General features: G+C 34.7%; 2 pseudogenes; one reads left to right on the top strand and one right to left on the bottom strand.

Annotated features, from left to right (window-relative positions):
• The first annotated feature begins 1,287 nt into the window (after positions 1-1,287).
• Positions 1,288-15,335, top strand: LOC142638947 (F-box/kelch-repeat protein At3g06240-like; annotated as a pseudogene).
• LOC142638307 (F-box/kelch-repeat protein At3g06240-like) lies at positions 2,891-4,387 on the bottom strand (annotated as a pseudogene).
• Positions 15,336-15,696: the final 361 nt, after the last annotated feature.

Genomic DNA, 15,696 nt, shown 5'->3' with positions numbered 1-15,696 from the left:
TGTCATTTTTATTTGTTGGAAAAATAAAAATATATGTTTCTAAATTGTTATAGATGTAAATTATTATTACCCAAAAAATTAGAAGAGCCTCTGAACACACGCAACATGCGTGCTTAGAGGGTAGTATGTATATTGTAGGCAGGTAGAAACACTTAAGCCCTCCTAGAATAAAGAGTTTATGTATGATAGCTCAATACAATTAATTAGTTAGAGATTGAGTTTCCGAAGTCAACCTAGATATGCTCATATGGTTTAACTTTTAAGTGAATGGAAAAACATTACATAAATTACAAGAGAGAAGTAGATTTTTAAATTAACACTTTCTCGGGTTAGGCTGAGGAACAACAATTCATATAATATTCAAATCTTGGTTATAGGGTAGTGTTGCACATGGTCTATTTTCAGTTTTTCATCCATCTATCTAGAGGGGTTTCCTCTCCTTCTATAGTTATTTGGATTGTATCTTAGCCCTCCACTTGTATGGCTACTGATCTTTCTTTGGATACTTGTCCCATAAAAGTTCTGTTGGAGGTGGTAGAATGTGCTGCAAGATGTGAGGGCACTGTTCAAGGGGTCATTCTACCATCAATATGGCAAACGAAGTTAGTGTAGTGCATTGAATGCGGAGGTAATGAATACTTTATTTGGATATTTTCCTTCTTCTTTGCTTGCAAGTTTCTACTGTTTTCCTCGGTATTTTGTCTTTTGGTCCAGTGTGGCCTACTCAATGCCTCCTGAGGAACGTTCGCTCTTTGAGCAGTCGACCTCTTTGTCCTTTATTCTCAGGCTCTTATCTATGTATTGGGTCAAAACTAACGTGATGATGGACCCTTTACCTCCTCAGACTGAGCTTAAGGACTCTATTTTGTACTCGGATCTTACCCGTCCCCCACACACACACATACATACATACATACATTCATACATACATATATATATATATATATATATATATATATATTTGTTGCTAATTTTCAAACTTGAAAAATGTTGTTGAATTTTTATTTATTTAACAGTATAGTGTATGGTGTACCGTTAAAATTAATGATTCCAATTTCTAAACAATTGTGCATTGGACAAAGTTTAAATTCAAGTTTTAAATTTTACCCCTCAAAAAAAAAAATCAAGTTTTAATAATGCCGCCAAATCTTTAAAAAAATAAAAATCTTCAAAAAAATAAAAAAAATTCAAACACACTCGAATTTCTGTGTCTCCGCATTCTGCACCAAGACATAAGGCGTCCAACACTCCAACTTTACTCTCTTCCATTTGTCAGAGAAAGAAACAATGTCAGACTATTTCCCAGATGAAATTATGGTCGAAATCTTCTCACGCCTGCCTGTGAAGTCACTCATCAGATTCAGGTGCGTTTCTAAGACTTGGTGCTCTCTAATTTCAAGCCATGACTTCATCAAAATGCACCTTAATCGGTCTCTCTCATCCACCAAAAACCCACCTTACCTTATCTTTCGACATTACGATGACAAAATGGAGAAAGAGTGGTTCACTCTGCTCTCTTCCAATGACCCATTCCCTCACAACCATTTTTCCAAACACCTGGACTGCAAGTGGGTTTTCGCGAACACAATCGCCGTGTTCTTGAGAAACAAATGAAAAAGAAAGGATTTTTCGCATACCCATCAAATTTCAAAGAATTGCACTTCCCATACAAGAGCTTTATGAAGCAAAACTTGTACATTGTTGGTTCATCCAACGGCCTAGTTTGTCTCTTGAATGATACTCCTGGTGACCAAACTGATAGATCGAAGGGAGGAGCCCTTCTTTGGATGCAAGACCCAGAGAGAGATGAGATTTCTAATTTGTGTGTGTGATGAGCAAGGCGAAAGTCCTCGGAGGTGAGTACAGTGTGTGTGCTTGGAATAATGAGACTTAACTAAGTTTTCAGCAACTCCAAAAGAGTCATTGGGGCTCCTAAGTGTGGTCTAATTTGATAGAGACAAGTCATGAGTGTGTGTCCTAGCGGTTTGATGTTTTTTACGAGTTTGCCGCTGTAACTTAGTTCTTACTTCTTTTAACTCAAAAACTCACAAAATGTGCTCTCAATTTCCATGATTTTAACTCAATTTTTTAAGTAATAAGTTATGAGAATTGAGAACATAAACTAAACCAAACAAGCAAACTTAAGGTGGCGCGGGCCTACAAAATTTGGGAATTGAGTGATGGAAATTAGTAAACCAAACATAGCCTTACATACTCTTTAATCAAGTGTTAGGGAAAATCCAACACAAAGGCTTCAAGAGTGTGAAAACATAACAAGAGTGGAGTTGCCTTCACCACAATGGGCGAAGACAAAAATACAATAAAAAGGACAACGAGTTTGTTTGGATAGAACTTATTGTTGAAAACTGAAAACTGAAAACACTGTAGTAAAATAATTTTTAAATGTGTAAAAATTACTGTTCATGCCAAAAATTACTGTTTATTGGCCTAAAATCACTGTTCATGGCCAATGAACAGTGACAGACACGCTGAAAAAAGAAAAGAAAAAAGAAGGCTGGACGTGGACGCTGGACGCATTCAACATCTGTCAATGATAAACAAAAAGAAGTAACCAACTATTAAAAATAATTACAGAACTTGTGTTGATAGCTTACCTTATCCTGCTTGCTTAAAACTGACCCAACCTGGAAAGATAGTAAACCCATTTAAGAGACAGCATATGCCAATGTTAACTATAGAAAAGAGATACTCATTGGGGAAATGAAGATGACGACACTGTTGGGCCCTTCATAATTTGTTGTTTAAATCTTATAAGATGCAAGGTTATCACAGTAATCGACTCAATTATGATTCCATATGTGTTCTATGTTGATTATCAATAAGCTCATCAGTCTCAAAAACTTGTGGAAAACTCAATATTGTGTTGCTGCTAATACAACAAAGCAAAATTAGGACAAGGCTCTCCATGATTCCTTATCTTGCCTTTTTCTTCATGTTCACCTCTTCCCTTACTAGTACTCGGTGAATTTTCCTGCTTTTGTAAAACACCATCTTCCACATTCAATAGGACAAGGCTCTCCATGCAAGTATCCAAATAAAATGATGCATATTCAGAATGAATGTGAACATTCAAAGTTCGTTGGCTACTGGGATTGAAAGACAGCAACTTTCCAGCCATACTCACTAGAACTTCACCATTCTTTGTAAAACCTATCACACTCTCTAATCCTTCGCCAACCTTAATATCATATAGTTTGGTCCAAGATTCCACTACTCCATACTCTTTCATCACCCAAACTGAGTAACAGGGATCAGAAAAATATAGATTAGAGTTACAGGGGACAAGTGCAAGCAACCCACCAAGCACTGCGACCTTCATGTTCAAATTCAACCTTCTTTCAAAACACTTAGGCACAGCCATTTCATGAAAAACCTCATCCTTTATGTCAAATGAGATGATCATATTGCATACCATAAAATCGCCGTCATCGTCACTGTCATTGTCGTCCTCCGCGAACCAGTGGACTGACCCATTCACAAACACCGAAGAGAACTGCTCTACAATAATAAACCGAGAACCAGGGCCGGGAATGGTGCGCCACGCACCAGTGCGAAGCGTATAAATTTGAACCGTGGGTGGATTTCTTTCATGATCAGTATGACTAAAGCCACCTTGAAGGTACACAAGTCTCACTAATTTGTAATCATCAGTTATGGGGTCATAGCCAAACCCCAGATGATCCACAGCCTTATAAAAAAGTGGGACATTAACAACAAGGCTTGGAAGGGATATGGCTTTACGAATAGAAGGGTTCCAGAGAATTAGTAAAATGACATGGTCGCCACTGGGAGCATCATCCACCAGACAAACTAGGCCATTACATGAACCAGCTATGAACAATTTGTTCATTGGGCTCTGGTATGGGCAAGGTAACTCTACAAAATCTGATGGGTATGCAAAAAACCCTTTCTTTTCCGCTTGTTTCACAAGAATACGCCGATTGGGAGGGTCTGGGATTGGGTCGCCATCTCTGACACCCAGCTTCAGCCTGCGGTCTAAGTGTTTGGAAAAATGGTTAAGAGGGAATGGGTCATCAGAAGAGAGCCAAGCGAAGCGCACTTTCTTCATTTTTAGATCGTAATGACTAAAGAGAAGGTAGGGTGAGTCTTTGGTGGTGTTTGAGAGAGTCTGATTGTGATGATCTGTGTTGAAGTCATGGCCGGAAATTAAAGAGAACCAGGACTTAGAAACGCACCTGAATCTGATGAGTGACTTCACCGGCAGCCGTCAGAGGATATCGACGATAATAACATTTGGGAGATAGTCTGACATTGTTTCTTTGTCAGCCAAATGAAGAGAGTGAAGTCTTGGTACAAAATGCACAGACTGTAGAGGGTTTTGTTTCCGTTTGCCGGGAAGAAGTATAATAAAGAAGGCTTAGGCAGTAGTATGATAATTTTTATAGATAAAAAGTCTAAAGATAAAAAATTTGGCACTTGCAGTGGCGGGATTGTTTGTGAATTGTGAGAGGGAAAAGTGGGCCAAAATTGGAAATTAACTCAATTTGTGAAATAATATAATTAATAAGCACAATTTTCAAACTATATTTTTTAGTAACATTTTGAATTTAAAAAACTTGATTTTGGGCTTAAAAATCGAGTCTTAAAGACTCGATTTAGTGTTCTGATCACGTTGGCATTTTTTCCACGTAGCGTCTGCTTAGAAATCGAGTCTTTAAGACTTGAATTATATTCGTAAAATTCACATTGCTTTTCTTATTTTCCTTCTTTTTTCTGTGTTTCATTTTCCTCTGTGCATCTGTTCTTCGTGTCTCTCTCCTCACTACCTCTCCATCTGCTTCTTTCTTCCTCAACGCTAATTTGCACAAGCCCAGCGGCCACAAACCCATCGCCGCCGACCCATCTTTGTCACTCCTCTTTCTTTTTCTTTTTCTGTTCAGTAACTTCAATCTTCACCATTTCTATCTCCCATTTTTGTCACTCTGTCTTCTCCCTTCTTTTTTTTTTTTTTTTTATGTGGGTCGACTTCATGGTTCATGGGTGGCTTAGCTCGTGGGTCTCGCAATGGGTTTCGGTGGGTTTTTAATTAGAGTTGTGGTGGTTTTCTGGCAGGTGTTGATGGTTTTCAACGGATGTGGCTGGGTTTTTTGACAAATTCAATCTCATCCCACGTATCTGTCACATAATCCTCGCCGTCTATGAATCGGACCTCCGAAACCCGCAATGGGAGCCCTCGGGCTGGTATAGGCTCAACCCGAACTGGGTCATCAAGCGCGTCACCTACGAGCAAACCCAGGACCACGCGTCGTCGTACCTGATCTACTGCGACCAAAAGCACCGCCATACCTGATCTATTGAATGATGGGTTTTGGGGTTTTTATTTTTTTAACCTGGATTTTAGGTGGTTGTTGGGGGTGGATTTGGTTGGATTTATGCTGAGTTGTTGGATTAATGCTCGGATTTGTGGGTTGTATTTTATAGTGGTTGGTCTGTGCTTGTAGATGGTGGCTGATTTGTGTTTGTGTTTTGTACTCCAACACTTGCGAAAATCTGTTCAGTGTGTTTTACAGATAAATCGAGTCTTAGAGACTCGATTTTCAGGTGGATGCACGTGGAAAAAGTGTCAACTCAGACCTGATCAAAACATAAAAATCGACCCTTAAAGACTAGATTTTTAGGCCCAAAATCGAGTCTCTTAGACTCGAGATGTTAGTAAAAAATATAGTTTTGTAACAGTGCCTACTAATTATATTGTTTGGGAAACTGGGTTAATTTCCAATTTTGGCAAGGAAAAGTGGTCTCAATGGTTATTGGTTGGCTCATGCGTGGAAAATTTGTCCAATTGTTTTTTTTTTTTTTGGTTAAAAGGAAGTATCATTGAAAAAAAACTAACTTGATACAGTCACCAATGTTGGGCTAGCTAGCCTACAAAATGATACAACATACATATCCGAATACAATATAGGAATCAAATCAGCTGAGCGGGGTTGATCATAGACAGCAAAATCAACTTGCAGGCAGCACCCCCACTTAGCCAAAAAATCCACAGCTTTATTAGCCTCCCTAAAAACATGCGTTACTCGGACCTGCTGCAACTGGCCTAGTAACAACGGGAAATTATTGTGTACTCTCGGACTACCATAAATGCGTACTCCCCCCTCTCCCATGAATGGTGGGTCCCACTAATTAATAGTAACAACCTGCAATCATGCAAAAGAGGAGTGTAAACCCTGTTAGAGCTGTGGTTTGAGCTTATGAGATCCACAATCATCTTGGCATCAAGCTCAATCTCCAATTGCTGGTAGCCCAATTGAATAGCCAAGGTGAGACCATCCCTTAAAGCCCACCACTCAACTATGATACTCGTAGTATACCCTATGGATCTAGAGAATCTTTTAACCCAACAGCCATGGCTATTTCTGATAATACCTCCACCCCCTGCCTTGCCAGGATTACCAAAAGATGCCCCATCAGTATTAAGCTTAAACCACCTAGAAGCTAGTTTATTCCACCTCACCTAGATGGAAACTTTGGTCCAATTGTTTTTTTATATGTAACATTACTCTAATTTTAAAAACTATTTTTGATTTTTAAGTGTGTGTTTAGCAAAAATTATTTTTGCCAATTTATTTTACAATTCAATTTATTTTTTCTACTATTCATAGGTCCTACTGCATTTTTTGGTATTATTCATAGGTCTCACTGTACTATTTCAACTAACTTTTTCCTTTATTTACAGTACTTTCAACAAAAAGTTTTCAGTTTTAGCAAAATAAGCGGATCTCAAATAGACCATAAATGTTAAAACGGTGGGTTTTACCCTTAAATCTTGTGTGGTAAATATATTGTGAATCTAGTATTATGCTTTGTTTGTTTCAACGTCTTTTTAGTTGTTTTTCAAAAAATATTTTTTTAAAAATTGTCTTATTTTCCTATTTTTGGTTGTGATCTTAAAAATGAGCTAAATTAACATTTTCTACTTTAAAAATATTTTCTACACTTCTTGAATAATTTAAAATATTATAAAATGTATATTGTGTAAACCAACTAATGTAATCAGTATAAATTGAAAATCCAAGTATGAAATTGGTTTTCCAACTAAAATTTTGAAAAAAAAAAAAAGGGATTGTTATTCTAATGCTGCAATAATTGTAAAACTTAATTTTTTTTGATCAACTAGATACAATTAAAATTAGTTGCCCTCCCTATTGATGTTCATCTTCAAACAATCCAATTTTCGTTTATAATTTTTAAATTTTAATTAATACCAAGTGAGTGATAAAAATAACTACGTGCCTACGTCCACGTAGCTCCTGGCTTCATTTCAATAATTTCACATCGCCTCTTGGCTTCCTTTGTTTCACACGGTATGAGATATAATTGTTTTCTATAAAATTTTAGTGCAAAACAACTCCTAATAAATAACCATAGTTTAAATAGGATTTTCCATTTATCAAATGTAGTTTTCTTTTTGACCTATTTTTTCTAATGCTAACAAACTCAATAAGACACAAAATACTATGTTGTGGGTTGTATTAATCATGATTTTCAGATCTAGATCGTTCAAAGAATCGTTAAAGGAAGATGTTCATGGTTTTAAAGGTTCAACCGAAGTTGAACCGTGATGACGTCATAATTAATTTAATAATTAAATAAAATAAATATAATGATATCAAAATTGTAAATATTAGTAAATTTGACTAAAATATCATTAAAAATTGAAACAAACTTTCAAATAAAAGATTATTACTTATTCTTATTATACCTTAAGGATATAAATTAATGAATTACCTATAATGTTTTAAAAAAATTCAAATAAGAGTAGAGATTATGAGATTTAAAAATATAAATAAAAAGAAGGGAAAAAAAGAGAGTAAAAACTCAGGACTTTTAGAGCATTCACATCAGTGGGTGCAAACTTTCCATCTATTTCGCACAAAAAAGCTACTTTTTCGATTTTACACACTTATTTTTATAAAACATCAACATCAGTTTATCTATTCTACACATTTATTCAATAAAATATTCATTTTTTTACAATTTTTTATTATTCTCTCCCTCACCGCCTCTCTCTCACTTTCTCATCAACCAAACAATAATTACAATCCTCCATTTCATAATAAAATAACCACAAAACATCCAAACAACATCCCATATTTTCTCACAAACCAAACAACTCAGATTTAAGACAAATTAAACAAAATATTCTCAAATTCTCCCACCTTCACCACCACCGCCACACCAACCACCATGAAAGACTGTCACAAATCTTAAGATTTTACTCCACGGGCCCACACCTACACCACCACAAATCTTAAGATTTTAGCTCCGATTCGACAATCTCTTCACCTTGATTCCTAGCACCGCCAAATCAGAGAAGAAGATACGATAGGAAAGAAATAAAGGAATTTAAAATTCACAAAGCTAGAGAGAGAGAGGATTGGAATTGTTGGGACCCATCATCACCCACTTCGATCGGCGAACAGATCCATTCAAGACCCATTGAAGTTGTCGAGACCCAAAACCCCATCGCCTTGTCTCTTCAGGGCCATGGAGACGTGGGTTTCGACGAAGCCAGCGGCATCGGTGACGAGGACGGTGAGGTTGGAGTCGGTGAGGCCAGTGACGAGGATGATGAGGGTTGGAGCCAGAAGGAGAAGAGAGAAGGAAAAAGAAGCAGAGACAACAGAGAGAAAAAATGAGAGAAAATGAGAAAAATGGTTAGCAACGAGAGACAAGAGAGAGAGAAAATTAATAAAATATTAAATGCAAGTGCTATAGTAATCGTGCATATATGCATGGTTACAGTAGCAATTGTGCATTTATGCACATTTTTACACCCACTGATGTGGGTGTTTTTTTGGGTAAAATGTGTAAAATGTAGGATTTTTTGCATTTTGCAAAACTTTGCACTTACTGATGTGAATGCTCTTAGTAAATAAAGTAGTACTGCTAGTGTACTAGTACAATGGGGTAATTGACGTTCATCAAAAAAACCATGGGGTATTTGACTATTTGCATTTTTCAAAACCTAGGAAGAGGGTTCATTTTCAATTTTAATCTCATTATTACATTCTGACTCCCACCTACCCTCCCACCCATGTCATTTCAGATTTATCTCTTCACATTATTACTTTCTTTTTGTGATGCTTTACTTCCTTTACACAGTTTCCCAGCACCAGCTCTTTCTTGCATCTCCTTCTTCCTCCCTCATGTCTACGACTCATCTCATCATCTTCTTCTTCTTCTTTTAATCTCACCATACCATCAGTGCTTCTTATATTTTTTGCTTCATTTTTGGATCTTCTTCATCATTTTCTCTTTTTATTTTTTTTTTCTCACTTCAGATCCATGCTAGAATTTATGATCAGAAAGCAAATTTCTTCAGACATACAGTTGAACTGGCTTACGGTTTGAACAGTTTTTCAGGTTAGGCCTCGATTCAAGCGGTTCTCTCATATTGTTTACATGCCTGATTCTTGTATATAAAAAACCGTTTTCATGAACGGTTCACGATTAACCCAGTCGGACTGTATGGTTTGGCTCGGGTTTAAAAACCATGGCATTAATTTGATATTAGAATTGCGTTGGAGTTGGATTGTTTAAGTTTGGAAGAGTGAAGAGGGAGATAGGATCAGCAGAGAGTCTCCCAAACAAAGAGGAAGCAGAGAAATGGAGGAGAGTTGTTGTTTTGTTGTCTTTGCTTGAGAGTTTTTTCTCATTTCAAAAATAAAGTTTAATTTATTGTTCATGTTAGAAAAGTAATAAACATTTTCAAAAAAATAATACATATTCATACTAAAAACTCAATTATCTATTTGTTTTATAAAATTTTATAAAAATATGGTACCAAACACATTTGATTACATCATGAGTACTTGAAACATGTGTTTTTCCAACATTTTTTAAAGTACAATTTTTACTTTCCAATTTTCTTTTGTTGTGTTTTTTTTTTTTTTCCTTCATTGTGGAATTTGATGATTTTTTTATTATTAAAAAAAATTTCCAATGTGATTGACTGATTTTGGTACTTCAAATCAGCTTAAAAAAAAAATACAGCTTTTAATCGTTGAAATATACACACACACATAAAAGATGATTCCCTTATTACAACTGGACTTTTATGTGGTTCAAAAATACCCTTATTAATGAAGAATCCTTCATTTAAAATTAGGGACATAAATGTCAAATAACAAATTTCATTTTGAATTCAAAGAAAGAATTTCTAAAATTTAGGATTTTTTTTTCCTTTACACTCAAAAAAGAAATTATGTTTATCTCTAAAGTTTATCATTTTTATTTGTTTAAAAAATAAAAATATATATATTTCTAAATTATAATAGAAGCAAATTATTAACCTTAACAAAAAAAAATGTCTCTAAATATGCGCAATGCGCGTCCTTAGAGTATAGTGTGTGTGTGTGTGTGTGTGTATATATATATATATATATATATATAGAGAGAGAGAGAGAGAGAGAGAGAGAGAGAGAGAGAGAGAGAGAGAGAGACACACACACACACACACACACACACACACACACACACACACACATATATATATATATATATTTGTTGCTAATTTTCAAACTTGAAAAATGTTGTTGAATTTTTAAATTATTTATCTATCTACTAGCCTCTGAGCATGCGCGTGCTTAGAGGCTCTTCTATTTTTTGGGTAAGGGTTAATTTAAAGCATTTATTATAATTTGGGAGTACTATATTTTTCAATCACAAAAAAACCTAGGGGTGTGATGAAAAATTATTTCACCTGCTAACACATAATACTCATCACACCCCTAGGTTTTTTTTTGTGATTGAAAAATGTAGTATTCCCAAATTATAATAAATGCTCTAAATTAACTCTTACCCAAAAAATAAAAGAGCCTTTGAGCATGCGCGTAATCACGTGCTTAGAGGCTAGTTTAAATAATAGGCAAAATTTTAGGAATAAAAATACTTAAAACATTAAAAAAAAAAATTTTAAATGTAAAATAGTGCTGGCATATTATTAAAATACCTAAAAAAATCGATATTTTTTTTTGGCTTGAAGTTACAAAAAAATAGGAAACTTAAGTTGATGGATTTTTTTTTTTTTGGCTTGAAGTTGCATAAAGATAGGAAACCAATGTTGATGGATTTTTTTTTTTTTTTTGCTTGAAGTTGCAAAAAAAATAGGAAACCAACGTTGATGGATTTTTTTTTTTTGTTTGAAGTTGCAAAAAAATAGGAAACCAACGTTAGAGGACTAACCACCCTAAAAAAAAAAAAAAAACGTTGATGCAAATTCATATTGGCCATTTTCACCACAATTTTAAAATTTTATCTTTAAAGATAAGTTCTCTAGTAGTATCATTCTTGCTTTAGCAAATTCGCATATATGACAATTGCTTACAGAGTCATCAAATGTGCAATGAAAGCCACAAAAAAGAACAATATTAAATTTCATAAGGTAGGATATTTATATTACAAAAAATGTTTTTTAACAACTACTTAATAGATTGACTACCGCTTCGCTCACCCGAATTCATCCAATGTGTCTACTACGCAATCTAAACAAATTGTTGATATGTCACCCTAAAAAAAATACAAAAAAAAGAGAGAAAGGCTTAAATGTAAGAAAAAAAAAACAAAAATAATAAGAGGAAGAGAGGGCACCGCTTAGAACACATACACTAAAATAATGAGTCAAACATGATAACCACAAAAAAAAGACAAATCAATACATATCATTCCTATTCTTTAAAAAATAGTCATTAATTAGAGAAAATACTTAAACACCCATCAAAATGTCCAAATAAAAGAAAAGAAAAATAAAAAAGAGAAGATAAGATAAGATAATGATATAATAAAAGAAAAGAAAAATGAAAAAGATAAGATAATGATATGAAAATGATAATGTTAACAAAGTGTAGTCATTTTAGAATCTAAATCATGATAAAATAATATATTTTTGTTGGAGATAAAACAACCCTTTTTTTTACAAATTAAACGATAATCTAACACTTTCAAAAAAAAAAAACGCGTTACTAACCTGAGGGAAAACAAACTTCATGCATAAATATAATAGAACTTGTTTGATGTGGCCCAAAAAAAAAAAAAAAAAATCAAACTTAAAAAACAAACCTGAGGAAAACAAACTTCATGTATACAGAAATAAAACTTGTTCAATGTGGCCCAAAATCAATTCGTGCAGTCATCTTTAAAGACAAAAAAGTGAGATGAGAGAGAGAGAGAGAGGGCTGAGATTTGATCTAAGAAAAAGCTTACCTCAAATCTATCTGCTGTTGTTGTCGTTTGTAGTGAAATCTGAAGCAAAGAGGTGGATGAAAGGAGTTTGAAAACACAGAATTAAGAGAATTGGAGAACTGAAGAAGAAGCAATTTGAGTTTGAAAACCAATGTAAGTGTATTGGAAGTGTGCTCCTATTTTGTAGATAGTGTTTTACGTGGAAGTTAAAGAAACATTTTTATCAAATTTTGCCACTACTTAAACATAGGCTATAGGGGTATTTTAGAACAAAAAAATCCGGTTCAAACAGGAGCAGCTGCTTAAATAGTAGTATAGATAGATACTACTATTTAAGGGGCTTCTCCTGTTTGAACCGGATTTTTTTTGTTCCAAAATACCCCTACACCCCTAGGTTTAAGTAGAGACAAACTTAAAGGATAGTTTGGTAAAAATACATGTCTAACTTGTACTAAAATATTGCTTACAAAATATGAACACTCTTCCACTAACCCACTTCTTCAAAGCAACTATACGTTTATTGTTTTTTTTTTTAAAATAGAAAAATAAGTTAAACACCCCACGTTTATTCAAAAACAAATCTAAATATATAAAAAAAAAACTAAAGGACAATCCAGATTTTTTTTGTTCTAAAATGCCCTTACATTCTTATGTTTAAGTAGAGACAAAATTAAAGGACAATTCGGTAAAAATACAACCCTAACTTCTACTAAAACACTGCCTAAAAAATAGGGTCACTTTTTTTTATTGATTTTCAAATTTATTTATCCACTTATAAATTAGATTCTCAAAATAAAAATAATATATATAATAACAAATATAGATTTTTTTTTGCTACTACCACTAAAATAGGAATTCTCTTCCACTAACTCCTTCTTTAGAGAAATTATACGTTTATTGTTTTTTTTTTAAATAGAAAAATAAGTTAAACCCACTGTTGTTTTTTTCCTTAAAAAAACACCCCATGTTTATCCAAAAACAAAACTAAATATAAAAAAAAAACTAAACTAAATATAAAAACATTTTTTCTTATAAGTAGATACATCTTAAACTCCCACTAAAATGTTGCCCACAAAATAAGACCACTCTCTTGATGGTTCTAAAAAAAAAAATATATATATATAATAATAAAAAAACATAGATTTTTTTTTATTTGCTACAACCACTAAAAAAAAAAAGAAAAAAAAAGAAAGCCTCATCTTACGCTCTAAGCGCGTGTAGGGATGACAACTTAGATCCGACCTGCGGATACCCGGCCCGACTCGACCCTAATGAGCTGAATTTTACCCGGCCTAATAAAGAATAGAGTTAGGTATGAGTTTAAAAAAAAAAAAAAAAAAAACCCAAAGCGGGTCCGGGTCGGGTCTGAATTTTATAAAAAAAAATCCAAAACCCGACCCGAAACCCAGCCCGGATATATATATATCACTGTAAACCCTAACCCAATACCCATTTCACTTCTTATTCGCAATAACCAGCCGCCTTTCATCTCTTTCCCATTTCAATTCACTTCTCTCTGTCACTCACGCCCTCTGCCCCCACCCTAACCCTCAATCTCTCTGTCACGCCTCAGCCTAACGCACAAGAGCACGGAGCTACGCACTCAGTTATGCACAAGAGCACGGAGCTACGCACTCAGTTATGCACAAGAGCACGCAGCTGCGCCTCACTCACTCACTCTCAAGCCACGCCTCGACCTCACTCTCAAGCACGCAGCCATTGTTTGGGTTTTCTTCTTCCAATTGCTTGTGGGTATTGTTTGTTTTTGTCAAATAGATTGATGTTGTTTTGTCAAATTAAAATGTTGAGATGTTCAACAGTGGATGTTAGGCTATGGAGATTTTTTATTTATTGAACCAATGGAATGATATGTCTAAATTATTATATTTTAGGTTTATATGGGTCAATGTCTGTGTGTGTTTCCCAGTTGTTATCAATTAGCTTTGGATACCACAAACTGGAAATGCCTATCTGTAGCACCTCATGTTTGTGTATTTACCAGTTTTTCACCTATTAAGCCTAAATCATTCGCATGAGTTTTGATGAAGAAAAGTTGGAACTTTAAATAAAATCGAGAGTAAAATTGTTATGCATAGAAAATACAAAATAGAAGAGGACTGAATTATGCTATACTCTGTCTTGTTACTGATTGTCCCAACTCCCTCGAATGGGCTTGAATCTAGGCAAAAAAAATCTTAATGGGCTTCAATTTTTTATTTTTTTGGTTGGGCCAGATTTTTTTTGGTGACCAAACTGACCTTGTTGCACTTCTCTGGAACCCTTCTATTCCCAAATCCATATTCCTTCCTTGTCCTGGCGTTAAATTTTATCCTAGCCTTCAACCTATGCAGTATCTTGGGTTCGACTACGACCCCATAATTGATGCTTTCAAATTAGCGAGACTTGTGTATCTTTATGATTCGTTTGATCAATATGATTCGGAGGAAAAAAAATATTTTCCTGTGTCTGACTTTCAGATTTATACGCTTAAGACCGGTGCTTGGCGCACTATTACCGGCCATAGTTGTCAGATTATTGCAGACCAAAACTTTTCAGTGTTTTGAATGGGTCGATCCACTGATTCGGGCACACTTGAGAGCATAGTGGGGATTTCAATTATGCTAATTGTACGTCTCGCAATGTGATCTTGTCATTCGATATAGGTGATGAGTTTTTCATGAAATGGCCGTGCCTAAGAGTTTGGAAGGGGTGCATCGATTCAATATGAAGGTTGTGGTGCTTGATGGGTTGCTTGCGCTTGTCCCATATAGTGATCAAGCTTTTGGCGGGTTTTGCTCGGTGTGGGTGATGAAAGAGTATGGAGTAGCTGAAAACTTGAACTAGACTATTTAATATCAATATTGGGAATGTGCTAGGCTTTACAATGATTGGTGAAGTTCTAGTAACTAAGTCTGGGAAATTGAGTATTTACAATCCCAATAGCCAAAGGACTTTGAATCCTCACATCCATGCCCAACCTGAGTCTTTTGATTTTGATTCTTATATGGAGAGTCTTGTTCTACTGAATGTGGAAGATGGACTAGAGGAATCTATAATTCCTCAGTTTGAATCTCTTTTGTATGGTCATTAACATCGGCATTCTGCAGTCTCTCACATGGGTTTACTGTTTCAAAATTGGGGTAAGATTTAAGCAAGCAGGAGAAGGTAAGTTATTGACAAACAAGTGCCGTTATTATTTTTTATAGTTGGTTACTTCTTTGCTTATCATTAAAAGATGCTAGAGTCCGTTTGGTACATATGTTTTAAAATTGAAAATGATCGTTTGAAAATATTTGTGAAAATACGTGTGTGTAAAAAAGTGCGTAGAATACATGTAATATTGTTTAAAAACTGAAAATAGTTGTTTGAAAACACAAACCAAACACTCCCTTAGCTTCCCTACAAATTTTCCCTTTTTGAATTTCTTACACTGTAATTTATAATTCCACACCAAGAACCTTGTAGCTC

The sequence above is a fragment of the Castanea sativa genome, chromosome 6 (genome assembly GCF_040712315.1).
Source record: "Castanea sativa cultivar Marrone di Chiusa Pesio chromosome 6, ASM4071231v1".
NCBI lineage: Eukaryota > Viridiplantae > Streptophyta > Magnoliopsida > Fagales > Fagaceae > Castanea > Castanea sativa.
Note: the sequence above shows the minus strand (reverse complement) of the source record. Positions and strands in the feature narration are given on the sequence as shown.